The sequence below is a fragment of the Hyperolius riggenbachi genome, chromosome 3, assembly GCF_040937935.1.
Source record: "Hyperolius riggenbachi isolate aHypRig1 chromosome 3, aHypRig1.pri, whole genome shotgun sequence".
Taxonomy (NCBI): domain Eukaryota; kingdom Metazoa; phylum Chordata; class Amphibia; order Anura; family Hyperoliidae; genus Hyperolius; species Hyperolius riggenbachi.
The window spans coordinates 222,323,379-222,337,050 of NC_090648.1; the positions used below are offsets into that span (position 1 = coordinate 222,323,379).

A 13,672-nucleotide genomic window follows, 5' to 3' on the forward strand; every position below is an offset into this window, starting at 1 on the left:
ATACAAAATGTTTGTTTAGACCTGAATGTGCAATTGCAACTAATTCTGCTCTGTGGTAACTCAACTGCATCAAATAAAGATACAGTAGGTGGTGGGGTGTTAATGGTAGTTTATTCAATAAAGTTTAGTCAGTTTAACCTCCTGGGGACCGCCAAGCATAAATCCTACGCTGCACTTGTAGCTGCCTAAGGCTGATGCAGCGTAAGATTTACGCCACCTGTTTTTTGCACTCCAGACACGATCGCACGCACCCGAGAGGGAAGATTAAGCTGTCATATGACAGCTGACATCTTCCCTCACTGATCAGAAACCATAGTGATTGGCTCCTGGTAACGTGATCACTACGATCGCCGGGCGATCTTAGTGATCACTGAAAGCAGCGGCAGTAGGAGGGGAAGAAGAGGACCGGGACTCACCTTCCTGATGTTCCCCTGCCGATTGTCGCTCCCCTCTACACTGCCTGGCATCTCTGCTCGCTCTGCCTCTAATGTCGGGTCCCAGCTTGAGGACGTCATCAAGCCAGGACCCGGAACTTAGCGGCAGTGCAAGCAGTGGAGGGGGCAACAGGGATTCTGTGATCCCAAATGCATGTTCACAGTTTAATTACTACTCCCTCTCAATACATCTATGTTGCCAACTGAGACAAATAAAGAAGAGTAGTGTGCTTCCTTCAAATTTTGAAAAAGCCTTGCTATGCTATAGTTGACCAGGGGAGTGGTTTCAGTCACACGTTTTTGTAGAAAAAAAACTTTAAAAAAACGCACAGCTGTTGAGCTTACCATATCTGATTACATTGTGATTGATCGGGCAACAGTTCTCCTTTTACAGTGACACTTACAAGGCAAATACAAATACACAGTTGAACATCACACGTTGTAAACGGTACAATGAGGAAGTACAACAATATAAATATTATTACAGCAGCACTGAAAAAACTGGGGCCCAGATTCCATTAACATTTCTTCTAGGTTTTTCCATTGGAGATTTTTCTCTTTCTATCTACAGAATACATCGTCAGAACCTAGCAAGCAAAAACTACAAAAAAGAGTAATTAAGAAATAATGCCAACAACAGCATAATTTGTGTAGGTTTGTGATTTCTACTGGCTGAAAGCATATTTTAATGATAAGGTGTGGAAACATTAATATTATTATTATTGATTTATATAGTGCCAGGCCAGCATCTTCTGTAAAGTTTCAAGGAGCAATTTAATGATGATCATTGTACAGACCTGCAGCGTGGCACCCAGCCAAGCAGTGTGCTATTTTATGTGGAAAAAAGGGGAATAATAGACAGACAAGCACTTTGGGAAATACAAAGGATGTTCCAGCTACAAGAATAGTTGTTGGATGAGAGTAAGCTACCCAATGGGATCACTACATGATAGGTAAATTACTTTACGGGACACCTATACATACTCTACCACTTTGAGAAAGACCATCATGAATAATCATTTTGGCTGAGGAAGATGTAGAACAGTGGTTCACATACTAAGGCCCGCGGGCTGAATGTGGCCCCCTGAGGCATTTTTCCCAGCCCCCCACTCTCAAAATTTATTATAGATGCGGTCAGCTACATCTTTAAATATTGGTGGTCCGCATATAGAATGAAGTCAGGAAGCAGTAATTCGCTGGTTTCCAATCAAATTCCACATCAGGTGACATGTTGTCCAATTGGACTGCAGGTTGTCACCTGGGTATGCTTCACTGTCTGGCCTGCAAAGACTTCTACATCATTTTATGTATACTCTGGCCCCCCAGCAGTCTGAAGTATGTTGACCCGGCCCTCGACCCAAAACGTTTGGGGACCCCTGATGTAGAATGTGTACATTTGCAAAGGTTTTGGGCTTACTATATGTATCTGCTACCTGCATAGTACTAAATAAATAATAATAATAATAATAATAGCTAGCTGATGAGTAAACACAGACATATTTGGATGACAATAGTCCTGACTCCTGGCCGATTCACAAAGGAAGGAACCATTTTGTTCATACTGCCTACACGGAATTAAGAAGGAAGATCTTGTTTCTGACTTACAATTTAATGATAATCGTATGAAGACACCCCAACAGATACATAGAATGTTCCAAGCTGTATATAGTGCTCACATCACAAGCAAGATAGCTGCACCAATGTAGGCAAAATACATCTAGCAGAAAGCACTTATATCGAGGAACAGTAATGGAGGAAACACAGGCAAATTTAAGTAACAATCAGGCTGGTAAGTGATATTAATGTATATACAAGCAAAGGGGTGGGCACAATACCTGTTCCTTAGACCAAATTGGCTCGGCAAACTGCATTAGAATAGATTTTCTATCCTAATTGAATTCAGATGATGGGGGAGCAATTATGGTTGGTAACCACCTGACAGGAGCCTGCAAAGGTTAACTTAACTGTGTTTACCATACAGTGGTTTGCAAAAGTATTCGGCCCCCTTGAAGTTTTCCACATTTTGTCATATTACTGCCACAAACATGAATCAATTTTATTGGAATTCCACGTGAAAGACCAATACAAAGTGGTGTACTCGTGAGAAGTGGGACGAAAATCATACGATTCCAATTTTTTTTTTTACAAATAAATAACTGCAAAGTGGGGTGTGCGTAATTATTCGGCCCCCTTTGGTCTGAGTGCAGTCAGTTGCCCATAGACATTGCCTGATGAGTGCTAATGACTAAATAGAGTGCACCTGTGTGTAATCTAATGTCAGTACAAATACAGCTGCTCTGTGACAGCCTCAGAGGTTGTCTAAGAGAATATTGGGAGAAACAACACCATGAAGTCCAAAGAACACACCAGACAGGTCAGGGATACAGTTATTGAGAAATTTAAAACAGGCTTAGGCTACAAAAATATTTCCAAAGCCTTGAACATCCCACAGAGCAGATCATTCATTTCATTTCTGAATGATCGTTCAAGCGATCATTCAGAAATGAAAGGAGTATGGCACAACTGTAAACCTACCAAGACAAGGCCATCCACCTAAACTTACAGGCCGAACAAGGAGAGCGCTGATCAGAAATGCAGTCAAGAGGCCCATGGTGACTCTGGACAAGCTGCAGAGATCTACAGCTCAGGTGGGGGAATTTGTCCATAGGACAACTATTAGTCGTGCACTGCACAAAGTTGGCCTTTATGGAAGAGTGGCAAGAAGAAAGCCATTGTTAACAGAAAAACATAAGAAGTCCCTTTTGCAGTTTGCCACAAGCCATGTGGGGGACACAGCAAATATGTGGAAGAAAGTGCTCTGGTCAGATGAGACCAAAATGGAACTTTTTGGCCAAAATGCAAAACGCTATGTGTGGCAGAAAACTAACACTGCACATCACTCTGAACACACCATCCCCACTGTCAAATATGGTGGTGGCAGCATCATGCTTTGGGAGTGCTTCTCTTCAGTAGGGACAGGGAAGCTAGACAGAGTTGATAGGAAGATGGATGGAGCATACAGGGCGATTTTGGAAGAAAATCTCTTGGAGTCTGCAAAAGACTTGAGACTGGGGCGGAGGTTCACCTTCCAGCAGGACAATGACCCTAAACATAAAGCCAGGGCAACAATGGAATGGTTTAAAACAACACATATCCATGTGATAGAATGGCCCAGTCAAAGTCCAGATCTAAATCCAATCGAGAATCTGTGGCAAGATCTAAAAACTGCTGTTCACAAACGCTGTCCAGCTAATCTGACTGAGCTGGAGCTGCTTTGCAAAGAAGAATGGGCAAGGATTTCAGTCTCTAGATGTGCAAATCTGGTAGAGATATACCCTAAAAGACTGGCAGCTGTAAATGCAGCAAAAGGTTGTTCTACAAAGTATTGACTCAGTGGGCTGAATAATTACGCACACCCCACTTTTTTTTAATGTTTGGAATCATGTATGATTTTTGTTCCACTTCTCACGTGTAGTACACCACTTTGTATTGGTCTTTCATGGAATTCCAATAAAATTGATACATGTTTGTGGCAGTAATATGACAAAATGTGGAACATTTCAAGGGGACCGAATAGTTTTGCAAACCACTGTATATCTCTCCTTTAGTAAATCACCCCCTGTGATTTATATAGTGACTGCAGAATCCACTTCCAGCTGTATATTAGACAGCCCTCATATTAAATGATCACTGAGGTCAAATTATTTACATGGTGAATCACATAAAGATTGCACAAGCTGGTTCAGTCAATCATGGGACTTTGGTGATCATAGAGTTTCTTTGAAAGTATCACTGTCATAGAACTGTTATACAATAAAAACATGCCAACTCACTCATTCTGGTTGGCTCTTTGGTGGCAAGTGCATGGAGTCACTTCTTCCATTGGCAGTGAATTGTACTGTAAAAATACTGTACCTTGAAAGACAAGAAAGTTGATTTCCTAATGGTCTTGAATGCCAAACAGACATTCACAAAGTAAAAAATGGCTGCACACGTGTGGTTCTCAATCATCAACAATGGCTCAATGCTTGATTGCTAAAAGTGTGCAAGGATGTATTTCAGGCATTTTGTCTCACATTTTGTTCAGAAGACATGTTTGTCGTTTTCTAAAAAAAAGAGAAAATCAGTAATTTTTTTAAATATAGCTTTTAACTTTGTAGAAAATAGAATACAAAAATGAATGTTGTCCTACTCTCTCTCTTTCTCTCTCTCTCTCTCCCTACCCAGCCTGTGACATGATGAGATAAACGTGTATGTACAGTGCCAAGCATACAAATAACTAGGCCGTTTTTCTTATTTTATTTTGCTGCCTGAATTAGTTAATTTTTAGGCATGCAAGTGACAGCCTTTTTCTGTTGGTACTTTGTTGGAAATATAGAAAATCTCAGTAAATCTCACTGAAAAGCAAATTACAGTCATAAAAGTTTTCCTGACAGCATACAACTTCTGAGGGCAAGGGAACGTTCATGTATTTTAACTCTGGGACACTTAATAGACTGCCACTGAGCAGATACAATAAAACATTTAATTTACTTTGTAAATGTTTAAATATAAAATAAAACCATGGGATATCTAAAAAAGTAATGTTTAGGAGTAGAAGCATAGATACAATTGTTTATTTCTTCAGTTTATTTTCACCTTGGGTTTGCTTTAAAATACAATGGTGTAATTTATGCATAGACTTCATCCATTTGCACAAAGCCTGATGCACGTTCCATAGCACGAGGTCTCTTCTTCAGAGGCCAGTTAAACAGTTACAGCATTTTTGTCTTATCAGCAGTCTAATATCGACTCTTTAGGTGGCCATACACAATTCAATGTCTTAATTTTTTTTATAAGATTTTGATCTACTAGATTATTTTATCAAACCTACCATACACCATTAAATTTTCAAAGCAATCAACCTGATTTTTCCAACACATCCGATCAGATTTGAATTGAAAAAAATGGAATAATCCTTTTTTATTGATTGAAAAAAAAAATCACTTTCTTTGATCATTTTGGTTAAATAAACAGGAAAGTCGAACTCTTTGATTGTACCTTGTATGGGCACCTTTTAACTGACTTTACTAAAGGATCATTCTGCTATATATATTGCATATTGTAAACCACACTTTACAGTTATACTGAATTAAGGTTCCTGTGGAGTGATCGTTTCTCTGAGACTTTATGTTGACCTTGTGTCATGAAATGACTTCCTGTCGGGCTTTGTTTTAATGAATGAAGTTTATCCATACACATGTTACTGTTGTAACATACATTTAGATACTTACCTCAGTAGAGGGAAGACTCTGGATAGTCCAGACAGGCTTCCCAGATCCTTCTACATGCCACAGTTCCAACACTGGGTGCCTCTTTATCTTCTGCCTATGATCATGGCTGTGGACGAGTGCATCAACTCTGGGCATGCATGAGTACAGTGTGTGAATGCTCAGTATAAAGGACTGTTTTATGCACATTTTTACTTCTACTGTGCATGAGTGCTTTCCTCTACTTGGCAAGCGCAGACTAGATTTGTCTATGGTCAGTATGGTTGTGTTTGTCCATGATAGCACTCATGGCCAAAATACACTTATTTAGCCTGCTGGGTCAAATAGGAGGGACTTAACACTGTAACAGTATGGTTTTAAGGACATCCGAACTAAAGGGGAGACTCTGAAGCGAGTCTAAATTCACGTTTTTAATATTTATTAATGTTAAGCACTATAGCTAGTGCTAAACCGCCGCATCCCCGCAGCAAAACAAGGGGTTTATACAAGAACACATTATCTTCAGTTCGGATGCATCCAGCTTTCCCGGCATTGAGCTGTTCTGTCCTGTCTTTAACCCTTTGAATGCTGTTCTAGTAAAAAAAAATGTTGGTAGTATATAATATGCTGTAAATAATGTTTTAGAGCAAAGAAGAATTGCTGGGTTTCATTCCGCTTTAAGTCTTTGTAAAATTTTGAAAGAGCAGAACACTCACGGCCCCAGGAACCCAATAATGAGAGGCAGGTCGATGCGCCCGCGCATGCACAGAAGCCCACGGCTACAACTGAGGTCAGGATATTTCAGAAGGGCTAGCGGTGAACTGGAGGGAAGCGGAAGTGCAACAAAGGACCAGATAGATTGCTAGGGGCTGGGAGGTAAGTGCAGCTTAACTTTTCCCCATCAACTTGGTGTCTTGTGCAGTATTCCTGAAATAATATAATACACACAATATGTTGCCACTCGCTTATGTATTCTGACTACTAAGAAAGATAAGAGAAGTGAGATGTATGAAAGAAAGTAAGAATGGAAAAAAGTAGAAAAGATGATAAAAAAAAGAGAAGAAAGGGAATTAGAAGAAAAAGAAGTTCAACAGCCCGATGTCTGTCATTCTGCATCATTAACAGTTGAGCCCACCATTCCCAACAACAGTACCCAAATGATGTCAAATTACGAGGAAGTAAGTGGATATAGTGGAAGTGCTTTTTTTTTACAACTTTAATCCAGACAGGCTTAATTGGATGGTAGACACCCGACCAACACTACCAAACTCTCAAGTACTTTGAGTCAGACAGAAAAAAAATGTTGCACAAGTGATAACATTTCATCTATAAAATGCCTATAAATCTAAATTCACGTGTCACTTGAAACTACATATTATGCAAAAGTCACACACTATACCATGTAATGAGAAAAAATGTGTCTTGTGTCCCGAGCTAAAGTAGTTTAATTTCTCTATGGCAGCATAATTGTACTAGTTCTGTCCCCAGGGTGCCATAGCACTGATAACCAGTCAAAAGGACTGCCCTCATGGCAAGTGTTCTGCTAGCTTCAATTAACCAACTTGAGGGTAGGAATTCCTATATAGCAATACAGATGCAACAGGAAAGCTGGCATTGCCTGTATAAAGGCCTTGAGAGTTCTAGTGATCTCCAGATTATGTGATATGTTAGAATTTGATTCAAAGGCATATTATTCTTGGCTGAAATGGAATTTGGTAGCAACTGTAAGAAATTAAGGGTCTGATTCCAAAAGCTTCTTTAGTGTTTTAATACTTGTCTAATCTAATTTTTAAAGATTGAGTTAGCAACCATTAATCTGAATCACAAGGTACAAAATCGTAAGTCAAAATCAAGTCCAATAACGGTCCAGGGGTCATACACAGAAGATCCGATAAGCAAGGTACCAGAGGGTGAGAGGAGCAGATCAGATACAATACCAAGGTTGGTCCAGGCAGCAATCTAATAACAGGGTCAAAGTTATGCAAAAGGTCGTATTCAAGGTAATCTTCAAAACTCACACCCAGCAATGTAGCACTAACGCAACTATTCGCTATCACAGACAAGATACAATGTACAGAGCAGGCTTAAAGCGGATCCGAGATGAAAAACTAACTATAACAAGTAACTTGTCTATATAACTTATCTAAAGCTTAGATAGTTTACACAGCAAACCTAGCTGCAAACAGCTTAAATAGAATATTATTGATTATTCCTGTGATACAATGACAGCAGCCATGTTGTTTGTAAACATTACACAGAAGCAGGCTTATCTGCATCTTGAGCAAAAAAAAAACCTAATCCCCCCTCCTCCTCCCCTCTGCCTCTGAAATCTCTGGCTAGTAATACCTCCCCCTCCTCCTGCCCAGACTGAGCTCCCATGAGCCCTTGCTACTGTCTGAAAGTGCCTTGGCTGTCTGAAAACCTGTGGGCGTGGCTTCTTTAGTTTATAGGGAATTAGAGTATTAACAACCAACCAACCAACCAATAACATTTGTAAAGCGCTTTTCTCCCGTGGGACTCAAAGCGCATAAGCATGGCTCAGACCATCGTGGTACAGAGGAAGACATTTTATAAATCTGGAAATGCCAGGCTAAACAGGTGGCTTTTCAGTCTGGATTTGAATAGCTCCAGGGATGGTGCTGTCTTTACTGGGTGTGGTAGGGAGTTCCAGAGAGTAGGGGCAGCATGGCAGAAGGCTCTATCTCCAGATTTTTTTAGGTGCACTCTGGGAGTGACCAAGTTTACAGAACTTGCTGATCTGAGATTGTGAGAGGTGTGGTGCAGCTTCAGCAAGTCCTTCATGTATCCAGGGCCTAGACTGTGCAGGGATTTGAATGTCAGCAGTCCAATCTTGAAGAGTATTCTCCATTCTACTGGTAGCCAGTGCAGTGAGCGAAGGATCGGTGTAATATGACAGTGGCGAGGCTGGTTTGTTAGCAATCTGGCAGCAGAATTCTGCACTAATTGCAGGCGACGCAGGTCCTTTTTAGGGAGGCCAACATAAAGGGCATTGCAGTAGTCCAGACGTGATGCGATGAAGGCGTGGACTAGGGTTGGAAGATCCTCTGGGGGAATCAGATGTTTAATCTTTGCAATGTTCTTTAGATGAAAGAAGGAGGATTTAACTACAGATGAAATTTGGTTTCTGAAACTCAATTCCCCATCGATTAGTACGCCAAGGCTGCGCACAAAGTTGGAGCTGTTTATGTCTGAATTCCCAATCCTGATTGGTGTTGCTTTAGGATAGAGCTGTTTTGATGGCGGGCACTGGCTTTGGACAAACAGGACCTCAGTTTTGTCAGCATTCAGTTTCAACCAGTTATCATTCATCCATGCCTATAGCTCAGCTAAGCAAGAGTTTATTTTTGGGGTAGGGTCTGTTCCACCAGGTTTGAAGGACAGGTATAGCTGTGTGTCATCGGCGTAGCAGTGGTACGTCAGGCCATGTCGTTGGATAAGTGTGCCGAGTGGCAACATGTAGATTGCAAACAGCAGAGGGGATAGGATTGATCCTTGTGGCACTCCGAATTGTAGAGGTGCAGGTTTGGACATTATGGGTCCTAGGGATACTCTCTGTGTTCTGTCAGTCAGGAATGATCTGAACCACTGGAGGACTGATCCACTGATGCCACAGTACTCCTGCAGTCTGTTAAGCAGGATTTCATGGTCAACTGTATCAAAAGCCGCTGAGAGATCCAACAGGATTAGGATGGAGCATTCCCCTCTGTCCCTTGCCATGAGCAGATCGTTGCAGACTTGGATGAGGGCTGTTTCACAGCTGTGGTGTTTCTTAAAGCCAGATTGTAGAGGGTCCAGGATGTTGTTTACTGACAGCCAGGTTTCAAGTTGCAGATAGACAGCCTTTTCAATAACTTTACCTAAGAAGGGGAGGTTGGAGACAGGTCTGTAGCTGCTCATAGCATCTGGATCCATGGAAGGTTTTTTAAGAAGGGGCTTGATGATTCCTTCTTTTAGAGAGGTAGGAAACCTCCCTGCCTGTAGAGAGCAATATACTATTTTGTGAAATGCTGGACCAAGCAGGTCAGGGCATTTCAGCATATGTTTAGTTGGTCCAGGGTCCAGGTCGCAGGTTGTCTGGCGGAGGCGACGGAGGATGTCTGAGATCTCTTCCTCACTAATACTTTTGAAGTCAGTCCAGGGTGTTAGGTTGTTTTTGCAGCTATTTCCAGGAGTTGCATGAGTCTTGGGTGCTGTGGATTGAATGAGAGACCGAATGGAGGATACTTTGTCAGCAAAGTAGCACGCAAATTTCTCACATAGCTCCTTTGAGGGAGTTATAGTAGGTTTTAGACAGGAGGGATTACATAGTCTATCAACTGTGCGGAATAGTTGGGCTGGTCTGTTGGCGGCCTTTGCGATCTCCTGTGATAGGTAGAAGGATTTTTTCTTGGTGATCGCATTTTGGTAGTTTTCCAGGTGAGAGACAAGGGTGTGTTTATCTTTTGAATTCTGGGATTTTCGCCACTTCCTTTCTAGTCTGCGCACTTCTTTCTTCATGTCCTTTAGTGAGCTGTCAAACCACCGTGCATGGTGAAGTGGTGTAGACTGTTTAATGCGAACTGGAGCAAGGGCGTCATAGGCAGATGACACTGCATGGTTGTACATCAGGACCATGGAGTCTGGGTCTGCGCAATGATTGGTTAATGCGTCGAAGTTGAGGGTATTCTGAACGTGCTGGGGTGAGACATCTTTCAGTGGACGGTATTTTATGAGTTCTTTCCCTCTGTGTTTTATCGCTGGTGCTGTCAGAGAGAAGTGGATGGTGTGGTGGTCTGACCATACCACTGGGTTTATATCCATGTGTGATATTAAAAGTCCGGAATGAAATATAAGATCCAGGGTGTGCCCTTTCGTGTGGGTGGGGAGGTTGACAGCCTGAGAAAAACAAAAAAGTATTTGGCTTGAGGAATGCCCTATAAACAATAGGAAAGGAACACAATTATGCAATGAGTAAAAGTTCATCTTGGATCCACTTTAAATAGGAGCAGAGCATGATGGAACCAAAAATCCTGACAACCCATTGGCTGTTCCAGTAATACTACAGTCAACTCTGCAGTACCCACCTTTCACCACTAAAGGCGCTGTCTGTGAGAATAAAATGAGGGACGAAATGCGCGCCCTTGTCTATAGAGGCCTCTGGAGATGCCACGCCAGCTCGACCTAGAAGCTGGCTTCACAGTCCGGCTCCCGGAGGATGCAGACCCACTGATGGAACTATCGGTAGCTAAGTTCCTTACAACTTGCCTTTGATGACAAGTAAGTAGGATGTTCATAGGTAAAGACCATGAAACCTGGAGAAATGTGCAGTACCTTAAATACAAGATTTCAGCCTCTATCAACAACCCTTTGGGTCCCTCTTACTGTGAATACCAATGTGTGTGGCCAAGCTAAAATTATGTGCTGGTTCTTCCCTCTTGCCCATATGACCGGTCTCCTGCCCACCCCTCTCCCAACATGTGACACTGGTCTCGCCTCTAGTGTGCAGGCTGTGGATACATCTGCCTATACCCTGGCAGCCTTTAAGCATGCTGGCCGTGAAGATGTGATCATGCCATGCAAATAAAAGTGCTCACACTGGGAAGTGCTAAGAAAAGAATGGAGCTGGGGAGGCAGTGTGGAGTAATATTGAGGTTGGTAAGATCCAGTCTCTCTGTTCACTCTGGTGTGAGAGGAACACTTTAAATTTCTTTCCTAGCACACTCACTGAGATGAACCACAACACAGCAAAGAAACCAAATTCCTGCTGAACTGTTTACTCTGCTTTTAGTGTGTAAACTGCTCACGACACACTCTAATAGTCTCGGTCATTTCCTTTTATGACCCATGTCCTGCACTCTTACACAAGGACTTAATTTCTCCTATTTCACTCCCACTAATAGCACTGCAGAAGCAGAAATCACTGAAAAATTATATGTAAATATCACTGCAAACACAATGTTTAGTGGAAATATACTATTGAATATACTGTACAGTAGTACAAAACAGAGTTGCCCTGCCATATTGTATGTCACGATTTTGCGAACGCCATTGTGGCAAGCACATGTAAATGCGCCCAAACTTTGATCTGGAGAGCCCCTTTAATTCATTAGCCTGGCTTTTAGAAACTCCGTGCTCTTCCATCTCACCACCCCTGCCCAGGGGGATGTGAGTGAGTGTTTGTTGTGTTCTACTTACTGAGAGAAGCCATTCACTCTAAAACCAGACCATCCACACAGGAAAAAGGTTATCTATAAGGGGGGGCAATAAAGATTCTCCAGGAAGTTTCTCCCATCCTAGTTTTAAAGATAAGGAGAGGAACAGATCCCCTCATAAACTCATTAGGACCCATTCACATTCCTGCCTGTCCTGAGAATACCCAGAGACATGTCCCTGGCTTAATGAGCTTTCGATATCTCATTTCATAGTAGTCCATAATTCGATGGATATTGTGGAACCGTTTGGGCCCAGCAGTCCACAACTCACAGTGCGCCATGCGACCAGCGCAGCACACCTTCTGAGACGTTAATCGATCACCTAGTCATCTCACAGCCTGAGATATCAATTACATAGGCAGGGAAGGTGGCACCCCAAGCGAGTTTATGAGGGGATCTGTTCCTCTCCTTATCTTTAAAACTAGGATGGGAGAAACTTCTGTGATGTATGCCCAGTCACCCACCAATTCCTGTTCCCTTTGCTGCACTTTACCATAAAGCCTCAGACCCTGAGGGAATCCTGAATGCAGTCAGAACTGCAGACAAAGTAACCTTTTGGATTGGTTGGTGAGTCCACACACAGTCCAATTTTCAATTGTATATACAATCGATACAATCTGTGCTCTCATATAGAGGCCAGGCCGCTGCCACCAATCCGCAATAAAAAGCGTGCGAATGCACTAATTCTAACTCTAGCTAAATCCTGTAGGAAAAAGGGTTAATTTGACAACCTTTCTAGAGATAGCAAAACTAACAATATTTAATATCAAAACCGTTATGGTAACATGTCTCTCTGAAGATGTGAATTCTTTTGGCGGAGATTTGTTTCAGAACAGCACATAGACGAACGATTTTTTAATCGTTTATTTAAAGAAATAATGCAGAACAAAATATAGCAATAGAAACAAATTGATACAGAAATAATAAGGGTTCAATATGAAAATAATAGCTGATTACAGTCTGAGCAGTTTGTCAAGTTACGGTGTCCTTTGCGATAAGTCCCACAGAAGATATGTAGTCCAATTCTGGAAAGTTCTGTGGAATGGGTATTAATCCTTTTATCATCTAGCCCAAATCCGTGATTGTACAGGATGGCTGGGGTCTCTCTCTCCAGGCTGAGTGTCAGTCGGTTTTAACCCTTTCTCTGCCAGAGGGTGTGGATGGTAACAAGAGAGGTTACTCCACCCTTAACAATCTGACCTCAGCCTGCTGAAGTCCGCCCCTATTGTCTGAGGGACAGAATTGGCAGTTTCTCCAAGTATGCCATAACTCAGCGGATATCTGACATATCATATAAAACCCAACATTTTACTGGTATACTTTAGGTATAATAAACTAAATGTCCAGGTCCCCGCCAAGCACCATTACAAGTTTATGCGAGTAACGTCTGGCATAGTAAATCCGGATATAATAGAACTTCTGTTATAGTAAACCTGCTTTTTTTGGCCTGTATTCTGTATCCGGCTATAGTGGAAATTGGGCGGGGGCATGCACCATATGTCTGCAGTGAGCCATGATCAGTGGGCAGGCTGGCAGCCACTTGTACCCTGCTCGCTATCTGCACACAACAAGGCTCGCCTGGATTACCCCAAAAGCACCAGCTGGCGAGACCTACACTTCCTGTGTAAGCTGCTGCCTGATTAATGAGGGAATTGCCTGTCACCTGTGACTTGCTTCTGCATGACTTCAACACTACAGTATCAGTCAGGCTGCACAAAAATGTGAACAGAGGCGCACACTATCAGTACTGTATCTGCATTAACTGGTGAGACCTATG

At 42.1% G+C, this 13,672-nt stretch overlaps 1 protein-coding gene and 1 long non-coding RNA gene across 3 annotated transcripts in view; one reads left to right on the forward strand and one right to left on the reverse strand.

The window, feature by feature from the left end:
* Window positions 1-13,672, forward strand: part of CRABP1 (cellular retinoic acid binding protein 1) — a 120,819-nt gene that overhangs the window by 55,677 nt on the left and 51,470 nt on the right. The gene's annotated exons all lie outside the window — the stretch shown is intronic.
* The window catches only part of LOC137561319 (uncharacterized), a 41,521-nt gene that overhangs the window by 4,037 nt on the left and 23,812 nt on the right, over window positions 1-13,672 (reverse strand). The window contains exon 2 of the long non-coding RNA XR_011029966.1: window positions 4,268-4,540. This is a non-coding gene — a long non-coding RNA (uncharacterized lncRNA). The remainder of the gene's footprint in view (window positions 1-4,267; window positions 4,541-13,672) is intronic.